The 20,635-nt window shown below is 34.4% G+C and overlaps 1 long non-coding RNA gene across 3 annotated transcripts; it reads left to right on the plus strand.

Annotated features, from left to right (window-relative positions):
• The first annotated feature begins 5,683 nt into the window (after positions 1-5,683).
• Positions 5,684-19,820, plus strand: LOC128157978 (uncharacterized). Of its 3 annotated transcripts, none has more exons than XR_008239901.1 (3): positions 5,684-5,873; positions 18,313-18,408; positions 18,549-19,820. It is a non-coding gene; the product is annotated as an uncharacterized LOC128157978 (long non-coding RNA). The 3 variants fall into 3 exon arrangements; XR_008239900.1 differs by lacking the exon at positions 5,684-5,873 and adding an exon at positions 6,765-6,917; XR_008239899.1 differs by lacking the exon at positions 5,684-5,873 and adding an exon at positions 11,584-11,814.
• Positions 19,821-20,635: the final 815 nt, after the last annotated feature.

Consider the following 20,635-nt stretch of genomic DNA (forward strand, 5'->3'; position numbering starts at 1 on the left):
TTTTTTTTTCCTCACTATAATTTTTACAATGGTAGCTGTCCACCACTGGTAGTTGCCATAAAAACCCAAGCACACGAGATAAGAGCCTCCGATGTTTTCGAGTCAAATGTTCTTTTACCGTGTTTTAACATATATGAACACAACATTGTAAAATGCTGATGCCACTTGATAGACACAGTACTAATGTCGACACGAAATATATATACACATCGGTTTATTTCGTTTTTAATTCCCTTGGTGTACAGTAGAGTTTGATTATGTTAAACTAGATAAGCTACACGTACTTTCAGGTACCTTAACAGGGATACGCAGCACTGTTAAGGCTTACTACGAAAATATCAGTGGATTTTAACGTTCATACGCCGATGCATCTATCAATACAACATATTAATGTAAAGTTATTCTTTCATAATATAAAAGTGATATCAAATAAAACAGTATAGTAAATGCAACTGTGTATTACACTTAGAGAACTTCAGCACATAGTGAAAGAGTCTCCGATGTTTTCGAGTCAGATGTTCATTTTGTAAAATGTCGACATCGCTTGATAAACACAGCCTTAATGTCGATACGAAAGATATGCACGTCGGTGAATTTCAATTTTAATTCCCCTAGAGTACAGTTGGATCTGATTCTGTTAAACTAAATATGATAAATGTACTTTTAAGTTTACCTACCAGTGATAGTTTTAGACAATTGGTTACTAACACTGAAAATTTCAGTCCCCACAGGAGGAAAATTTAATGTTTCGGAGCCCGATGTTCATAATTGTATTAATTTTATATAGGTGCATTACCGGAGGGCAGGTGAAACTAACAATATCATCTTCAGGGGAGAGTGTTTCGATGTTTCGGAACCTAATTTTTTTTATTGTTTTTTCCCAAACCATAATTTTTACAATGGAAGCTGTCCAACACTAGTAGGTTCCATGAAAACTTCAGCCCACAGAGTAAGAGCCTCCTTTGTTTCCGGATACTATGTTTTTTAATGTTTTTTTAAACATATATATAATTAACAATGCTAAAAGTCGACACCACTTGATAAACACATCACTAATGTCGACACAAAAGATATATATGTCGGTGTATTTTATTTTTAATTCCCTTGGTGAACAGTATGGTTTGATTCTGTTAAACTACATAGGGTACATGTACTTACGGCTTCACTTAACAGTGATAGTGCTAGACTTCTGGTTACAAACCCTGACAAATTCAGTACCAAGAGAACTGACATTCATTGTTTTCGAAGCCCGATCTTCATAATTGTATTTATGTTAAACAGATGTATTACAGTAAAGCTTATATTGTTTTAAGAAAAAGTCGTATCGAGACAATATGTTGACAGTGTCATACCACTTCCGGATGAACCTAACAATATCTTTTCCGAGGAATGGTGTTTTGATGTTTCAAAACCCGATGGTTCTATTGTTTTTCCTAACTATAATTTTTACAATGGTAGCTGTCCACCACTGGTAGTTGCCATAAAAACCCAAGCACACGAGATAAGTGCCTCTGATCTTTTCGAGTCAAATGTTCTTTTACCTTGTTTAAACATAAATAAATACAACATTGTAAAATGTTGATGCCACTTGATAAACACAGCACTAATCGGGACACGAAATATATATACACATCGGTTTATTTCATTTTTAATTCCCTTGGTGTACAGTAGAGTTTGATTCTGTTAAACTAGATAGGCTACATGTACTTTCAGTTACCTTAACAGTGATACGCAGCACTGTTAAGGCTTACTTTGAAATTATCAGTGGATTTAAATGCTCATAAACCGATGCATCTATCAATACAAAATATTTATGTAAAGTCATTCTCTCATGATATTAATGTGATATAAAATGAAACAGTATAGTAAATGCAACTGTGTATTACATTTAGAGAACTTCAGCCCATAGTGAAAGAGTCTCCGATGTTTTCGAGTCAGATGTTCATTTTGTAAAATGTCGACATCGCTTGATAAACACAGCCTTAATGTCGAAACCGAAGATATGTACATCGGTGAATTTCAATTTTAATTCCTTTGGAGTACAGTAGGATCTGATTCTGTTAAGCTAAATATGATAAATGTACTTTTAAGTTTACCTACCAGTGATAGTTTTAGACAATTGGTTACTAACACTGAAAATTTCAGTCCCCACAGGAGGGAAATTTAATGTTTCGGAGCCCGATGTTCATAATTGTATTAATTTTATAGGTGCATTACCGGAGGGCAGGTGAAACTAACAATATCATCTTCAGGGGAGGGTGTTTCGATGTTTCGGAACCTAATTTTTTTTATTGTTTTTTCCCAAACCATAATTTTTACAATGGAAGCTATCCAACACTAGTAGGTTCCATGAAAACTTCAGCCCACAGAGTAAGAGCCTCCATTGTTTCCGGATACTATGTTTTTTAATGTTTTTTTTAAAGATATATATAATTAACAATGCTAAAAGTCGACACCACTTGATAAACACATCACTAATGTCGACACGAAAGATATATATGTCGGTGTATTTTATTTTTAATTCCCTTGGTGTACAGTATGGTTTGATTCTGTTAAACTACATAGGGTACATGTACTTACGGCTTCACTTAACAGTGATAGTGCTAGACTTCTGGTTACAAACCCTGACAAATTCAGTACCAAGAGAGCTGACATGCATTCTTTTCGATGCCCGATCTTCATAATTGTATTTATGTTAAACAGATGTATTACAGTAAAGCTTATATTTTTTAAAGAAAAAGTTGTATCAACACAATATGTTGACAGTGTCATACCACTTCCGGATGAACCTAACAATATCTTTTCCGAGGAATGGTGTTTTGATGTTTCAAAACCCGATGGTTCTATTGTTTTTTCCTAACTATAATTTTTACAATGGTAGCTGTCCACCACTGGTAGTTGCCATAAAAACCCAAGCACACGAGATAAGAGCCTCCGATCTTTTCGAGTCAAATGTTCTTTTACCTTGTTTAAACATAAATAAATACAACATTGTAAAATGTTGATGCCACTTGATAAACACAGCACTAATCGGGACACGAAATCTATATACACATCGGTTTGTTTCATTTTTAATTCCCTTGGTGTACAGTAGAGTTTGATTCTGTTAAACTAGATAAGCTACATGTACTTTAAGTTACCTTAACAGTGATACGCAGCACTGTTAAGGCTTACTTTGAAAATATCAGTGGATTTAAATGCTCATTTAACCGATGCATCTATTAATACAAAATATTTATGTAAAGTAATTCTCTCATGATATAAATGTGATATAATATGAAACAGTATAGTAAATGCAACTGTGTATTACATTTAGAGAACTTCAGCCCATAGTGAAAGAGTCTCCGATGTTTTCGAGTCAGATGTTCATTTTGTAAAATGTCGACATCGCTTGATAAACACAGCCTTAATGTCGAAACGAAAGATATGTACATCGGTGAATTTCAATTTTAATTCCTTTGGAGTACAGTAGGATCTGATTCTGTTAAACTAAAAATGATACATGTACTTTTAAGTTTACCTACTAGTGATAGTTTTAGACAATTGGTTACTAACACTGAAAATTTCAGTCCCCACAGAAGGGAAATTTAATGTTTCGGAGCCCGATGTTCATAATCGTATTTATTTTATATAGATGCATTACAAACTAACAATATCATCTTATGGGGAGGGTGTTTCGATGTTTCGAAACCTAATTTTTTTATTGTTTTTTCCCAAACCATAATTTTTACAATGGAAGCTGTCCAACACTAGTAGGTTCCATGAAAACTTCAGCCCACAGAGTAAGAGCCTCCTTTGTTTCCGGATACTATGTTTTTTAACGTTTTTTTAAACATATATAAAATTAACAATGCTAAAAGTCGACACCACTTGATAAACACATCACTAATGTCGACACGAAAGATATATATGTAGGTGTATTTTATGTTTTTAATTCCCTTGGTGTACAGTATGGTTTGATTCTGTTAAACTACATAGGGTACATGTACTTACAGCTTAACGTAACAGTGATAGTGCTAGACTTCTGGTTACAAACCCTAAAAAATCAGTACCAAGAGAACGGACATTCATTCTTTTCGAAGCCCGATCTTCATAATTGTAGGAAATTTAATGTTTTTGAGCCCGATGTTCATAATTGTATTTTTTTTATATAGATGCATTACAGGAGGGCGGGTGAAACTAACAATATCATCTTCAGGGGAGGGCGTTTCGATGTTTCGGAACCTAATTATTTTATTTTTTTTCCCAAACCGTAAGCTTTACAATGGTAGTTGTCCAAAACTAATAGGTGCCATAAAAACTTCAGCGCACGGAGTAAGAGTTTCCGTTGTTTTCGAGTACATTGTTCTTTAACCCTTTTTTAACAGACGTAAAAATAACACTGTAAAAGGTCGACACCGCTTGATAAACACAGCACTAATGTCGACACGAAAGATATATACGTCGGTGAATTTAATTTTTTATTGCCTTGGTGTACTTAAAGGTCTCATTCTGTTAAACTAGATAGGGAATATTTACTTCCAGGTTAACTTAATAGTGAAAGTGGTAGGTTATATGTTAATAACATTAAAAACTTCACTCCCCATAGAACGGACATTCAATGTTTTCGAGCCAGATGTTTATAATTCAATATAGGTTAAATAGATGTATTACAGGAGGGCCTATATCTGGGTGTTTAGATGCCTGACGTTTTAAATGGTTTTTTCCCTAACTATAATTTTTACAATGGTAGCTGTCCACCACTAGTAGGTGTGATGAGAACATCTGCCAACGAGGTAAGAGGCTTTCTTGTTTCGGAGTACAATGGTTTCTTACCTTTTTATAACATATATAAAAATAACAATGTAAAAGGTTGACATCTCTTGATAAACACAACACTAATGTCGACAAGAAAGGTAAATACGATGGAGTATTTCATTTTTAATTTCCTTGGTGTACAGTAGGGTCTGATTCTGTTAAACTTAATATGGCACATGTACTTTTAAATTAACTTACCAGTGATAGCGTAAGACCATTGGTTACTAACACTGAAAATTTCAGTACAACAGACTGGACATTCAATGTTTTTCGAGCCCGATGTTCATAGTCGTATTCATGTTAGATAAATGTATTACAGGAGGGCCTATATCTTTTAAAAAAGAAGTTGTATCAACACAATATGTTGACAGTGCCAGACCACTTGCGGGTGAAACTAACAATTTCATCTCATGGGTATGTTGTATCGATGTTTTGGAGCGTGATGTTTTACCGTCTTTTTCTTAACTATAATTTTTACAATGGTAGCTGTCCACAACGCGTAAATTAAAACTTCAGCCAACGGAGTAAAAGTCTGCTTTGTTTTCGAGTACAATGCTCTCTGATCTTTTTTTAACAAGTATAAATTTAACAAGGTAAAAGGTCGACACCGCTTGATAAACACAACATTAATGTCGACACAAAAGATATATCCGTCGGTGGATTTCATTTTTAATTCCTTTGGTGCACAGTAGGGTCTGATTCTCATAAAATAGATTGGGTACATTTACTTTCAGGTTAACCTTATAGTGATAGTGTTTGGCTATATGTTAATAACACTGAAAATTTCTGTCCCCATAGAAAAGACATTTAAAGTTTTCGAGCCAGATGTTTATAATTCAATATAGGTTAAATAGATTTATTACAGGAGGGCCTATATCTTTTAAAAAAGAAGTTGTATCAACACAATATGTTGACAGTATCAGACCACTTGCGGGTGAAACAAACAATATGTCTCTTAGGTAGTGTGTTTCGATGATTTGAAGCCCGACGTTTTAATTGGTTTTTTCCCTAACTATAATTTTTACAATGGTAGCTGTCCACCACTAGTTCGTGTAATGGAAATATCTGCCAACGAGGTAAGAGGCTTTCTTGTTTCGGAGTACAATGGTTTCTTACCTTTTTATAACATATATAAAAATAACAATGTAAAAGGTTGACACCTCTTGATAAACACAGCACTAATATCGACACGAAAGGTATATATGTCGGTTTATTCCATTTTTATTTCCCTTGGTGTACAGAAGGGTCTGATTCTGTTAAACTTAATATGGTACATGTCCTTTTCGGTTATCTTAACAGTGATAATGTTAGACAATAGGTTACTAACACTAAAAACTTCAGTCCCCACCGAACGGACATTCAATGTTTTCGAGCCCGATTTTCATAATTGTATTTATGTTATATTTGTGAATTACAGGAGGGTCTATGTCTTCTAAAAAAAGAATTGTATCAGCACAATATGTTGACAGTGTCAGACCACTTGCGGGTGAATCTAATAATTTCAGCTCCGGGGTAGGCTGTTTCGATGTTTTGGAGCCCGATGTTTTTATGGTTTTTTCTAAAACCGTAAGTTTTACAATAGTAGATGTCCACAACTAATAGGTGCCATAAAAACTTCAGCCTACGGAATAAAATAACACTTTAAAAGGTCGACACCGCTTGATAATTACAGCACTAATGTCGACACGAGAGATGTCGGTGTATTTCATTTTTAATTTCCCTGGTGTACACAAAGGTCTGATTCTGTTAAACTAGATAGGGTACATTTACTTTCAGGTTAGCTTAACAGTCATAATGTTAGACTATAGGTTATAAACACTGAAAATTTTGGTCTTCATAGAACGGAAATTCAGTGTTTCCGAGTCCGATTTTTTAAATTCGATTTAGATTAAATAGATGTAATAAAGGAGAGGTTATATCTTTTAAAAATGAAATTGCATCAACACAATATATTTACAGTGTCATAACCAACTGCAAGTGAACCTAATAATATCATATCTAGGGGAGGGTGTTTTGATGTTTCGGAACCCAATGCTTTTATTGTTATTTACCCTTACTATAATTTCTACACTGGGACCTGTCCACCACTAGAAAGTGACATGAAAACTTCAGCCCACAAGGTAAGAGCCTTTGTTGTTTCCGAGTACAATGTTCTTTGACCTTTTTTAACATTATATAAAAATATCACTTTAAAAAGTCGACACCGCTTGATAAACAAAACACTAATGTCAACAAGAAAGGTAAATAAGATGGTGTTTTTCATTTTTAATTCCCTTGGTGTACAGTAGGGTCTGATTCTGTTAAACTTAATATGGAACATATACTTTTAGATTAACTTAACTGTGATAGTGTAAGACCAAAGGTTACTTACACTGGGAATTTCAGTCCCACAGACCGGGCATTCAATGTTTTTCGAGCCCGATGTTCATTATTGTTTTTTTTTGCTAGAGGGCCTAAATCTTTTAAAAATAAGTTGTATCAACACAATATGTTGACACGACCACTTGCAGGTGAACCTAATAATTTCATCCCCTAGGTAGGGTGTTTTGATGTTTTGGAGCCAGATACTTTTATTGTTTTTTTCCCCAAACAATAAGTCTTACAATGGTAGCTGTTCACAACTAATAGGTGCCATTAAAACTTCAGCCCACGGAGTAAGAGCCTCCGTTGTTTTCGAGTACATTGTTCTTTAACCCTTTTTTAACATATATAAAAATAACATTATAAAAGGTCGACACCGCTTGATAAACACAGCACTAATATCGACACGAGAGATGTATACGTCGGTGTATTTCATTTTTAATTCCCTCGGTGTACAGAAAAGTCTGATTCTGTCGACACTGCTTGATAAACACAGCACTAATGTCGACATGAAAGATATATATGTCGGTGTATTCATTTTTAATTCCCTTGGTGTACAGTATGGTCTGATTCTGTTAAACAAGATACGGAGGGTACATGTACTTTTTGGTGAACTTTACAGTGGAAGTGCTATCTAAATGCTCAGTAACACTGAACATTTCAGTCCCCATAGAACGGAAATTCAATGTTTTCGAACCCAATATCTATAATTCTCTTTGTGTTAAATGAAAAAAAATGACAAAAAAAACTCAACCGTCTCAAAAATCCATAAAACAAAATACAAATTTATAGGAGAACAACACGGAACTCCAAAAAGAATCAGATGCCTAGGAGGAGTGAGCATCCTCTGCTGACCGGTCGTACCCGCCGTGTGCTCCTTGAGATAATTTGGCATGTCATAATCGATGTAAATGTCAAAATCGGGAAAATGTCACGATAGGAAAAAAAACGAAACGTTGATTTTTTAGTTTGTTTGGGATGGTCAAATACAAACCTTGAGCCATTACATTGAAGGTAGCATCAGGTGCTTAGGAGGAGTTAGCATTCTCTGCTGACCGGTCACACCCGCCGTGTGGTCTTTGTCGTAATCTGGACAAAACGGAAAAGTCCGTAGACAATTGGGTGTTAATTACGGTCTAACAATTTGTATGAAAAACTTCAGTAGGAATGCAATCCAGTGGAAGATTTTATTTGCCCACAAGGTCTTTGTATCGACCAAAGAACTTATGAAAAGATGACTTCAAACGAGACTGTTGATTGTCCTGTTTTATCAACTTGTTTGTCAGTAGCTTGCCTCGCCTTAGAAACTGTTCATACGTATGCCCTTGTATATCGAATTAACTGAGAGACAAAACACCATATTCAGTTTATGAAGGTACATTGCTACATAAGTAAGGAAGGTTGACTATAAAAAAATTGAAGTCAACGCGTTTATCATAAAGTTTTGTTGTTAGGTTACCATCAATGTCCATTTCCAGTAAAATATCCAAATATGAAATAGATGACGCAGACGCTGTGGTATCTTTTATTTCAAGTTCACTGAGATATATTGAGTCGACGTCAGTAAGGAAATAACAATTGTTAATTGATAATACGTCGTAGATATACCTGAATGTTGAGTTGAGGGCCACAACGAGTGATTTATTTTTTCACGTACAAGTTTTTTTTTTTTAATAAATTCTGTTTCATAAGAATACAAAAAAAGGTCTGGTAACAATGGGGCACATTGGTACCCATGGGAATTCCAATAGATCGTTTGAAGACTTGATTTCCAAAAACTACATACAAGATGTTGCCTATCAGAAACTCAAGCATCTTTTTAGTGTCAACTTCAGGGTACTTGTGTGTGCAATCAGAATGGTTTTTAACAAAATATTTTTTTAGATTTCCAATGACAGGTAAGCATTTTCATGACTTCCATTTTTATAAAAGAAACAACAATCTATAATATCAAAAAACCTAGATTTTAATTTCTCATGGGGAATGGTTGTATAAAGTGTTGAAAAGTCGTACGTTTCAATGCTATTGATTTTGGTAAGAATTGTGTTAAATAGATGTATTACAGAAGGACCTATATCTCTTTTAAAAAAATGTATCAACGCAATATTTGGACCGTGTAAGACCACTTGCAGGTGACCCTAACAATTTCAGCTCCAGGGTAGGGTGTCTCGATGTTTCGGAGCCTGGTGTTTTATTGTCTTTTCCCCTAACCATAAATTTTACAATGACAGCTGTCCACCACTAGAAGGTGCCATGAAAACTTTAGCCCACGGGGTAAGAGCCTGCGATGTTTTTTTTCTTTATTTTTTTTTTGAGTCAAATGTTCATTTACTTTTTTTTATACATACATGAAAACAACACTGTAAAAAGTCGAAAACGCTTAATAAACACAGCACTAATGTCGACTCGAAATACGTCGGTTTATTTCATTTTGAATTCCCTTGGTGTACAATAGGGTCTGATTCTGTTAACAGTGATAGTGCAAGCTTTTTGGTTGGTAACACTGAAAATTTCAGAACCCATAGGACGGACATTCAATGTTTCAAAGCCCGATGTGTATAATTCTAATTTTGTTAAATATATGTATCACAGGAGGGTCTATTTCTGTTAAAGGAAGTTGTATTATCACAATATGTTGACAGTGTCAGACCACTTGCAATTTCAGCTCCGGGGTAGAGAAGTTTCGATGTTTCAGTGTCCGATGTTTTAATTATCTTTTAGTATTATTTATCTATTGAAAAATTACAGTAAGGACTGGATTTTTTAAACTAGAGATTGTATCATTATGTAATTTAAATGTGGTAATGTTAACAACCAGTAGACGACCCTGATTATTGCAGGCCTCATGGTAGGGGGTTCCATGATTCCTGTTCTGATGTTTTAAAATTCCATCATCGTATGTAGATAGGTTACAAAAGGGCCTGGATCTTTTGAACAAGACATGTAACCCTAACAATAATTTTTACAATGGTAGCTTACCACTACTGGTAGGTAGTATGAGAACTTTAGCCCACGTGGTAAGGGCCTCCAGTGTTTTTTATTTACACTTTTTGACATACTGTAGAAGGTCGACACCGCTTGATAAACACAGCACTTATGTTGACACGAAAGAGTTGGTTTACATTTTCAGTTCACTTGGTGTACAGTAGGGTCTGACTCTTTTAAACTACATGGGGTACATATTCTTTTATCATAAGTTTACACTGATAGTGCTAGACTTTGTTAGTAACACTGAGAATTTCAGTCTCCACAGAACAGACCTTCAATGTTTCCAATCCCGATATTAGTAACTCTTATTACTTTAATTATGTATATTGAAGGAGAGCCTATATATCTTTTAATGTAGAAGATGTACCAACACAATACTTTGACAGTGTCTCGATGTTTCTGAGCCCCATGTTTCAATTGCTATTTAATATTATAAATATATTGAGATATTATAGCAAGGACTGTAGATGGTATCTTCGCTGTAATTTTGATATGGTAGTGCTTAACAACTAGTAAATTACCCTGAATACTTAAGACCTCAGGGTACGGGATTTTAATGTTTCCGATTCCGATGTTTACAAATCCAATTATTTTTGTAGATAAATTACAAAAAGGCCTGGATCTTTTGAACTAGACTTGTAACCCTAACCATCAGGCCTGGATCTTTTGAACTAGACTTGTAACCCTCAACATAAGTTTTACAATGAAAATTGACCACCACTAGTAGGTGCCATGAGAATTGCGTCCACAAAGTAAGGGCCTCCAATGCTTTCGGGTCTGATGCTTTTTACTAACTATTACATAATTATATAAAAACAACACTGTAAAAGGTCGACACCTCTTGATAAACATATCACTAATATCGACCTGAAAGATATACATGTATACGTCGGTCTTTGAATGTTCAATTTACTTAGTGTACAATAAGGTCTGGATCTTTTGACATACAGAGGGCATGTGTTTTTTTATCATAACTTTACACTCATAGTGCTAGACTCAAGGTCTAAAATATTTTGTTTTATCCAGAACATATACTTATCATTCAGTGCTCGTTTTGTAAAAGTCTATCTCAAAGTTCCTGAAAAGATTTTTGTGACCCTTTCTTTTGATCTTATTTTCCAATATATCTGCCCTTGTTTATGGAACAGACTCTTTTTGGGGGGGAATATATAAAAGCCCATTGGAAGCTTTGTGCTATATTTTATCAATATTTTGAAATATGGCCATCTTTTCAAAAAGTATTGCAACTGAATCAATGTCAGAAGTTGGATGATGACAGAATGTCTCATATTAAATAGAATATTTGGCTACGGCACATTTTCCAAAATATGAAAGTAGAAATCTATAGAATAAATGCATATTAAACATTTAAATCTATATGTATGTATAAAACAACTCGAAATTTCATCAAAAATTATTTTCATTTTATTTGCACCTTTCCAAACTAACTTTCTTAAACATGTCAAAACACATGTGAACACATACATGTATAAATTCAATTTAAAAAGCACTTATTTGTAAATCTACCAAATATAAGTAAATAATCTGTAACACAAAAGCTATCTGAAAAATAAAAAAAATAATAAAAATATAAAGTAGTTAAATTATAAATGACTATTTGCAGAAGCTGTTTAAAGCATCTGAGCAAGGTCCATGAATACTATGCAGGTATGTTTAGGTTTCCCAAATGAGTTCACAACGATGGTAGAAAATAATTTGTTATTCAAATATGTCATTATTAACTTCGACGTAACAATCTACATTCTTTACAATATTTCTAAGACAGTGAATCGTAATAAGTGACTATTCGTGAACATAAATAAATCCGGTTGTTCTCTGTTATCAATAAGCGATTCTAAATTTCAATACAAGTGATACTAAATTTCATATTATCAATATTAAGTGTCAAATAATCAGCTTTATATTTGGTAAGTGACTATTTCTAAAATAGTGAGTTTGAGGCTCCACCTGCTACGTGTACACTAATGAATGGAGGTATTTAATGCATCTACAAATCATGCGATATTAGAATAATTTGCATGAACTTGGGAGAGAACATAAGTATCAGTATGACTCATGCAGGGGGAAGTCTGGCCCAATTTTGTGTAATTCGAGCTTTAAAAGTACCTTATTTGAAGGATAGGCCACAATGTTTGGACGAGTAATCACCTATATCATATTACCGGTGTATGAAAATCATGAACGATCTTAAATAAAGTCTTACTGCTTTTAAATAGAAATACTGAGTTTAGTTTTATTAGACATTTTGTATAACATATGAAACAAAGTTGTATAATAATCATAAGTAAAGGACAAGAGCGTACAAGGCCTGACAAATCCCCCCGTACCCAGGATTTTGAAATGGCATATGAACATATAAAAAAAATCTTTACATTTGAAAGTGTACACCAGGACATGTACATGTATGATACAGAACTGCATTTTCTGACAAATAAATAGTAAACATTAATACATGCACTTGGTATTTATTTCCTTTGGTTTATTTGTTTGCTTTCTAATCATTACAGCATGATCTCTTATCTGTGCTAGCGCTATTTCTATCCGACATTGAGTGTAAAATGAACATTACGCAATAATTGTCATAATACAAATGGTATTAGATATTTTTTACATAATAGCCCAATAAAAAGGCAAAAAATGTTTTACTTAAAAGCAAATGAATTTTATATAAAACGCCGTTTAACGTTTCAAGCACCCTCTCAATCGAGAAGAATGGGGTGCAAGCCTCTGCCTATCCTAGTGAGCTAAGTTGACACATTAGGGTATAGGTGAATAAATTTAACTGCTTGACAATATTTAATACAGTAAAACTTTTTTGGTGAAACCCACGAATTTGGCCCATTATGGGTCTAGACTTCATTTTGAAAAATCAATAATAAAATTCATTAAAAACTTATTCTTTAAATAAAAGTACTTTTAGGGTGGAGACTGGACCCATTCATACCTAAATTTTTGCAATTTAGAACAGTGAATGAACCAAGATTTTGGCATAAAACGCTGTGCAGCTTTATTTGGAAATTTATAACTGTCGTGTTTGTAGAACGAAAGCACAATATTGGCTTTCATCCTGAAATTTATACTAAAAACAATGCATACAAACCAAAAATTAATATTCAAACTTCAATTGAAATTCTTTCGTCTCCACTGCTTCAAGTGGGGCATATACAACGCCTTGTACGCCCCTGTTCTTTAATACGTATCACATTCTATCGCACCACTTTAAAATAAGCATATAATATCGTACCTTATTATATGATACAATATTGTATCACATTATACATTACAATGATACGTCTTGATACGGAACTGCATCATATAATATATTATTTTGTAATACTCATATACTTATATTTGCAAATATGCGTACATAAATGAATATATAGAATAGCGAAACGTTTAATTCTGTGTGAACATTTTAATGATTTCACAATGATTACCGCACATGCTTATCACATGCTTATCACTTGACAGTTGCATTATTGTAAACATTAAAACACGATTATTTTAATAATTCTCAAGGGTTTGCCTATTTCAAATGTAAATATAAGTTATAATCAGCATTATTATAATTTCATGTTAAATACTAAAATCTGATTGGTTTAGACGCAGTTGGTAATCCGTTCAATTACCCTGAGCGTTAGCAACACACTTGGCAACGGGTAACCCAACGAATTGCTACATGCGCGTAAATTATGCGCATATACCGTTTGCCATAGAATTCACTTCATTTCTATTTAAAAGCAGTAAAATTTTCTTTAAAATTAAGACATTCATTATAATAGAATAAATATCATGAAATACAGGACATTTTCATTTCCGCATCTTCAGCCTCTTTACACACGGATAGCAACAGACTTGATGGCTCGTGCCATCGTGAATGATGCTGCCTGTTTTAGCTCTTCTCAAACACAGGTCATTTGGACCTTTCTACATGGCAAATTGCTGCGGTAGGTAAGCAGGGAATGTCGCAACTTGATCTTCTAGACAAGTGGTTTACGAGGGCATGGTGCCCTGGCTGTACGGACACACAATTGAGTAAAAGTTGTCCTTAAACTTCTTGGTAGAGTTCATGTCTTGAGTGTGACAACTTCAACATCTTGGCAGAATTCGATGGAGAATGCATCTTCCATTTTCGTTCGCCAGACTGGACGAATCTTCAAGCAGAAGATACAGTGGCATTGAAGAGGTTTGTTCTTTATACCTCATTCACATTCCAAGTGGAACTGAAATAAAACAAAAATGTTAGATATTCACTTGTTTGTTATATTAGGTTGAATCACTGGCATGGGATACCTCCATATTGTGACATAAAACGCTTAAATTAAGTAAAATATATACATATATATATATATATATATTTCGCAGGCTTCTAATTTAAAGAAAGTGACTAATTCCCTGCAAAGGGTTGACCTTCTGTACAGCGTGCATGTTGCACCATAACATGTCAGAAACTTACTGGTGTATAGTTGACAATGTTCAATCCACCTACTTTTCATGTAATTTTACCTCCAATCTGTAACTTGCAATTTTACTGTGTAAAGTCAACACAACAGTCATAGCCGCAGGTTTTCGCATTTTACTTCTGATTCTCATGTACCTAACATATGGGGCCTACATATTGCATATCAATTTCAACAAGTGACACCCCTCTAACTAATGATAATCATTAAAAATCATTTCATGAATTTTAGCAACACCCATAAGCCTTCAAGTACAGCAACTTTCAATTTTACAAAAATATTGACAGGTACTTTATCCGAAACTGTCCCTTGCTACCTTTAACTTACACTAACATTCTCTGAAAAGTCATCTTGTCTTAAAATTAAAAAGCTTATGCTATTCTGAGAAAAACTACACCACATTTTGCCAATTCCATTGAGGTTTAAGAAAAATATGGCCGTTTAAGTGAACCCACCATTTCCACTTTCCTCTATTTAACAGAGATTCATAGGGCTCCCCATAAATAAAGCATCTTTATCTAATCTTTTAGAGGTCAATTGTTGTTCAACCTCCTTAAAAAAGAAACCCTATTTAATACTACAAACATCTACTTGATAGTATCATGATAAAAGCATCACATCACTTAAAAATACATCACTTAAAAAATTACATGTATACCCTCCCCCTATCTTTTGATTTTCACAAGAAGCATTAGTTTGAACACTTTTACCTAATTTTCTGAAACTTGAGGAAATTTCCTTGAGTTATTTTCACACATAATAGAAAACAACCATCACTGATATCTAAAATTGATCTCTTTTGGAAAATGGATGATTTGTAGCATTTTTATTCACAAAAAGTCATGTCGCCCTACATGTGATTTCTTGTTTTCATGAAAAACTAAGCCTATAATCATATTTAGTGGATATCTTATATATTCTGGTTTCTAGTCTCTTTTTAACTTTGCTAAATTAGTAAGACCTACAAGTGTGATGTGTGCGTTAAATTAAAATGAAATTCAAACACACCTGGGTACCTGGGGATGGATGAGAATTCCATGAAAAATGTTCAAATTTTACATGTTTTTCTACATTTTTGATGCATATATACAATAAAAGGGTAAAAGTATGTTGTTTTTTGTTCATTTCAAGAGTAATGACCATAGCAGATGTTATTTCTAGGTCAAATGTACATTTACATATCCTACATGTAATGGTAATGGAGTCCATTGGAAAGAGGGTATGGCTTTTTCAATTCTGTAAATACATCTAAAATACCATTTTTTGATAGGAAGGAGCAAAAACTTGAGTTTTTTGACATATTGTATACTTTAATAACTGCATTTGTCTACATGTAAAGTTCATTTGAAATAAAAATATGCTGTTTTAAAAAAATTGGGTGATATAAGTCAGGTGGATCAATGTTATTTCATAAAATCAGACAGCAAAATGGCTGCAAATTCATAACTTTAATGATTTAATTGATAAAAACTGTTTTAAAGTATTTATTCTTATCTCAGTAATTAACTTAAGCCTATTAATTGTCATCAAGATAGGAAATACCTACTCTCTAAGCCAATTTACTCTAGTGGCGGTCATTCTACACATTTAAGAGGGAGTTACTCCCCTTGAATATTTTAGCTAATAAATCATGTCATGACATCTATAGCCAAGAAAATCATCCATTTTCACAAAATGTATTACTTATGGTACAAAATCCACTCAAAATTACACTTAAAGGAGAAATATGAAAATACCATGTAGTCTTGAAGGTGGCAGGGGACAGTTTTTTTTATACAATTCATTGTAGCCAAGGGATGCATGTCTTCGGAACTCTGTAACTAGAATTTCCTCAGTTCCCATTCAGCACAAATACCTTTAATTCACTATTTATAAGGCCAATCACCAATTTCTGAAGAAAACTACTAATCAAAACCTGTAAAATTCTCTACATACTGGTGTTTATGAGATTTTGGCCATTTCATATTTTGCTAATTTTTCATGATTTTTCAGCTTTTTAGACCTCCCCCAGCTAATTCCCTGCAGAGGGTTGACCTTCCGTACCGCGTGCATGTTGCACCATCACATGTCAGAAACTTATCGGTGTATAGTTGACAATGTCCAATCCACCTACTTTTCGTGTTATTTTACCTCCCGTCTGTAACTTGCTATTTCACTGTGTAAAGTCAACACAACAGTCATAGCCGCGGGTTTTGCATTTTACTTCTGATTCTCATGTACCTAACATAAGGGGCCTACATATTGCATATCAATTTCAACAAGAGACACCCCTCTAACTAATGAAAATCATTAAAAATCATTTCATGAATTTTAGCAACACTCATAAGCCTTCAAGTACAGCAACTTTCAATTTTACAAAAATATTGACGGGTACTTTATCCGAAACTATCCCTTGCTACCTTAGGATGCTTCCATACAAATTTTCCTGACTGGTTAGTTTCTGAGAGGAAGATTTTTAAAGATTTACCCAATATATTCCTATGAAAAAATTCGACCCACCATTGTGGCCCCACCCTATCCCTAAAAGGTCATGATTTTCATAATCTATACTACCTTAGTATTCTTCCACACAAGTTTTAGCTTTCCTGGCCAATTGGTTTTTGAGAAGAAGATTTTTGAAAAGTTCTTAAATTTTTTCAATGATTCCTAATTATCTCCTCTTGAAAAAAGGGTGGTCCTTAGTTTTCATAACTTTGTATCCCCTTTGCCTAATAATGCTCTGTGCCAAGTTTCGTTGAAATTGGCCCAGTGCTTCTGGAGAAGATGTTGAAAATATGAAAAGTTTACAGACAGACAAGCAACAGACAAAATGTGATCAGAATAGCTCACATGAGCTTTCAGCTCAAGTGAGCTAAAAAACCAGTTATACATTAGTACCCGACACAATTCATGCTTTTCACTGAAAGCAACTCAACAGCTTTGCACCAGAACCTCAGGCGATTGAAACTGTCTATATAGAAGCATCATTCCAAATATTAATAAGTACACTGGGTTATTGCTTTAGTCCACTGAAAGGAACTTAACAGGTATATACCTGGTATTAATCTGTACCCTTGGCTATGGATAGCTCTATTGGGTGAAAAATAACAGCTACAAATTAGTATTTTTGGCTATTGATACTGTCACTGAGAGCAACTTAACATCAAAATTAGTACCCTAGGTTACTGGTAGTAGTCTCTTGAAAGCAACACAGCAGCTGTACATTAGTATAACTTACCTCTTGATATTCGCTTTCTGGTAAGAACATAACCATTGTACCATAGTAAACTTAGCTTTTCCTATGTTCACCATGACGACCTAGCTTATTGATATGGTCCACTGAGAGAAACATAATAATTGTAAAATAGTGCACTAGGCTATTGATATGATTCACTAAAAACAACATTATTTCAAAAATTTTAAAAATGCACTCTCTTTTTCTACAGTTTTGAGGTTTCTCCCCTTTGAATAAAGATCGGTCTTTCATTTCTGCAATTTATACATGCCTTCCCATAAGGATGGTTTGTGCCAATTTTGGTTGAAATTGGCGAAGCGGTTTTACAAAAGAAGTTCAAAATGTTAAAAGTTAAAAGACGGACAGACGGACGATGGACAAAATGTGATCAGAATAGCTCACTTGAGCTTTCAGCTCAGGTGAGCTAAAAATCAAAACTGAAGTAATGAAAACAAACCACATTTTCCACAGAGATTCAAAACTGTTACAAATGAGGAAATAGAGAAATTTTTCGACTCCAGGCAAGCAAAATCAACAAAAAGAAATACAGCATGGGGATTTTTCAAGGTAAATGTGTTTGCAGCAATTTGACATTTGTATAAAAATCTTTTAAGGGTCAAGATTTGTTGCAGAATTTACACAACCAAACACAAGACCCCCAAACGTTACACAATGTCAGTCTCTAATACACAACTCACTCCTTTTAGATTGGAACATGGAGATCTATGGTTCTGTACTAATGGTGCAACATTAGACCTGCAAACAGCAAATGTGTCAACTCTTGCCAGTCATCTCTCGTGATTTTATTGTGAAGCCAGCCCCAAAGAAAAAGTTGATGATGATGTTTAGCCTTTGTACCACAAAAATACTTTGATCAATATCAAAGGAGCAATAAATCGCCATCTTGCTGACATTCAGAAAGATGTAAATATAGTCCATGACAAGGAGTTCGGAACAGCCAATGGAATCTTGGATGGTTTCTTTAAAGAGCGAACCTGACTTGATATTATCGAGATACATGATCTGCAGAAGATTTATAAATACCTCCAAGGTGCCACATCATCACCAGTGGTTTTGCGCCATGCTGTATGGTACTTTCAGTCCATCAATTTTATTACCAGAGGTTTAGAGTTCCACCATAAGTTTAATCATAACAGCTTTGTCTTCTGCACAGATGAAACTGGCCAATATGCTGCATTACAACACAAAACATTACAAAATAATCATCAAGGTGGTGTAGATGCCGATGACAGCCATACAGACAAGAGAATGTTCGCAACTGATAATGAAAACTGCTGTCATGTTTATCTCTTAAAGTTACTGATGTCAAAAACTGATTCAAAAGCTACAAATCTTTTCAACCAATACATATAAGAGAGAGTTCATTCTGATATTTGGTATTCAGCAAAACCCCTGCCAAAGCGCACTTTCAACAAGTCTCTCGGGGAGATTTGCTTTGCTGCTGGTGTGGAGCATAAATACACATCCCACTGTTTACGGGCCACTGCAAACACTTACCTTAATGATCAGGGATTTGAAGCACGACATATCATGTTCATGTCGAACCAAAGGAATGAGAGTTCAATGAGGTCATATAACAGATCGCTCTCCTCTAAACAAAAAAAAAAAGCATTCTGCGATGGCGTCTGCATCTTCACCCCCTTTTACGATCGTAGCTCTTCCACCGCTGTCGACCAGGTTCTTGAACTTGCCACCACGAACCCATGAAAATCAGGCTCTACTTGAAAACTTACCGTCACCATCAGCACATGAGACCACAACTCTCATATCGTCAAATTCCACAGCCACATCATCGTCCTCCATGCCAGCAACATTGAAAACAGTTAACATGAACATGCAAAACATTAATCCAACAGCTTGGTTTTTCAATAATGCAAACTTCAGGGAGAGCACATTTCGTTTTACTCAGTTGTGCTTACTGTATTGTTACGTGTTGATAATGTTTATTCTTAATGAATAAATCATCTTGTTGGAAAATAGTCATGTATTGTTATTGAATTCAAACTTTTGCGATTAAATATAGCATTTCTCAAAAAAAATAAATCTTTCTTCATAACATTTTTTAGCACTATATTTCCCATTTCACAACAGCTGATTTTTTGGCTCTTCCATCAATTACCAACACCTGCTAGTAAAGGCGCAAATTTTAAAACTACGACCATTAATAAAATAAAAAATAAAATCAATATAAATATAATTTGTTTGCTCGCATTGGTGTGTCATAGGACCGACAAATCCAAAAAAAAAACAAGAGGCCCATGGGCCACATCGCTCACCTGAACAGCAGTTCCTTGTAACATTACATTTCGTAGCATAATTATGCTTTTCTATTTTAAACATTGAACCCCTTTCTGGGGACCCAGTTATGGTCCGAGGTCCGAGGCTTGAACAACATAAATAGTAACATAGGAATGAAAATGTGAAGCACTGCGGTGGGACCGCACGTACACAACCTGAAAAACTGAACATAGCAGAGTTCCACTTCAAGAGGAATAACTCTCAGACTGTACAGAACACAAGAAAGATAACTCTTGGTTCCACTACATTAGAGTTTACACAATTTGAGGATCCTTGCATAGTAATCTCACAAACTGTAGCATTATAGTTCTCGAGAAAAACTTTTTAAAAACATTTTCAATATATCTTTCTATGTTAAACTTTGAACCCCTCTTGGGGCCACAGTATTAGTCCAGTGCTAAAGTTTTAATTATTTGGAATCTACATTATTTAAGGATACTTGCCTAGTTATCTCACAAGCTGAAGCATTATAGTT

The sequence above is a fragment of the Crassostrea angulata genome, chromosome 8 (genome assembly GCF_025612915.1).
Source record: "Crassostrea angulata isolate pt1a10 chromosome 8, ASM2561291v2, whole genome shotgun sequence".
Taxonomy (NCBI): Eukaryota; Metazoa; Mollusca; class Bivalvia; order Ostreida; family Ostreidae; genus Magallana; species Magallana angulata.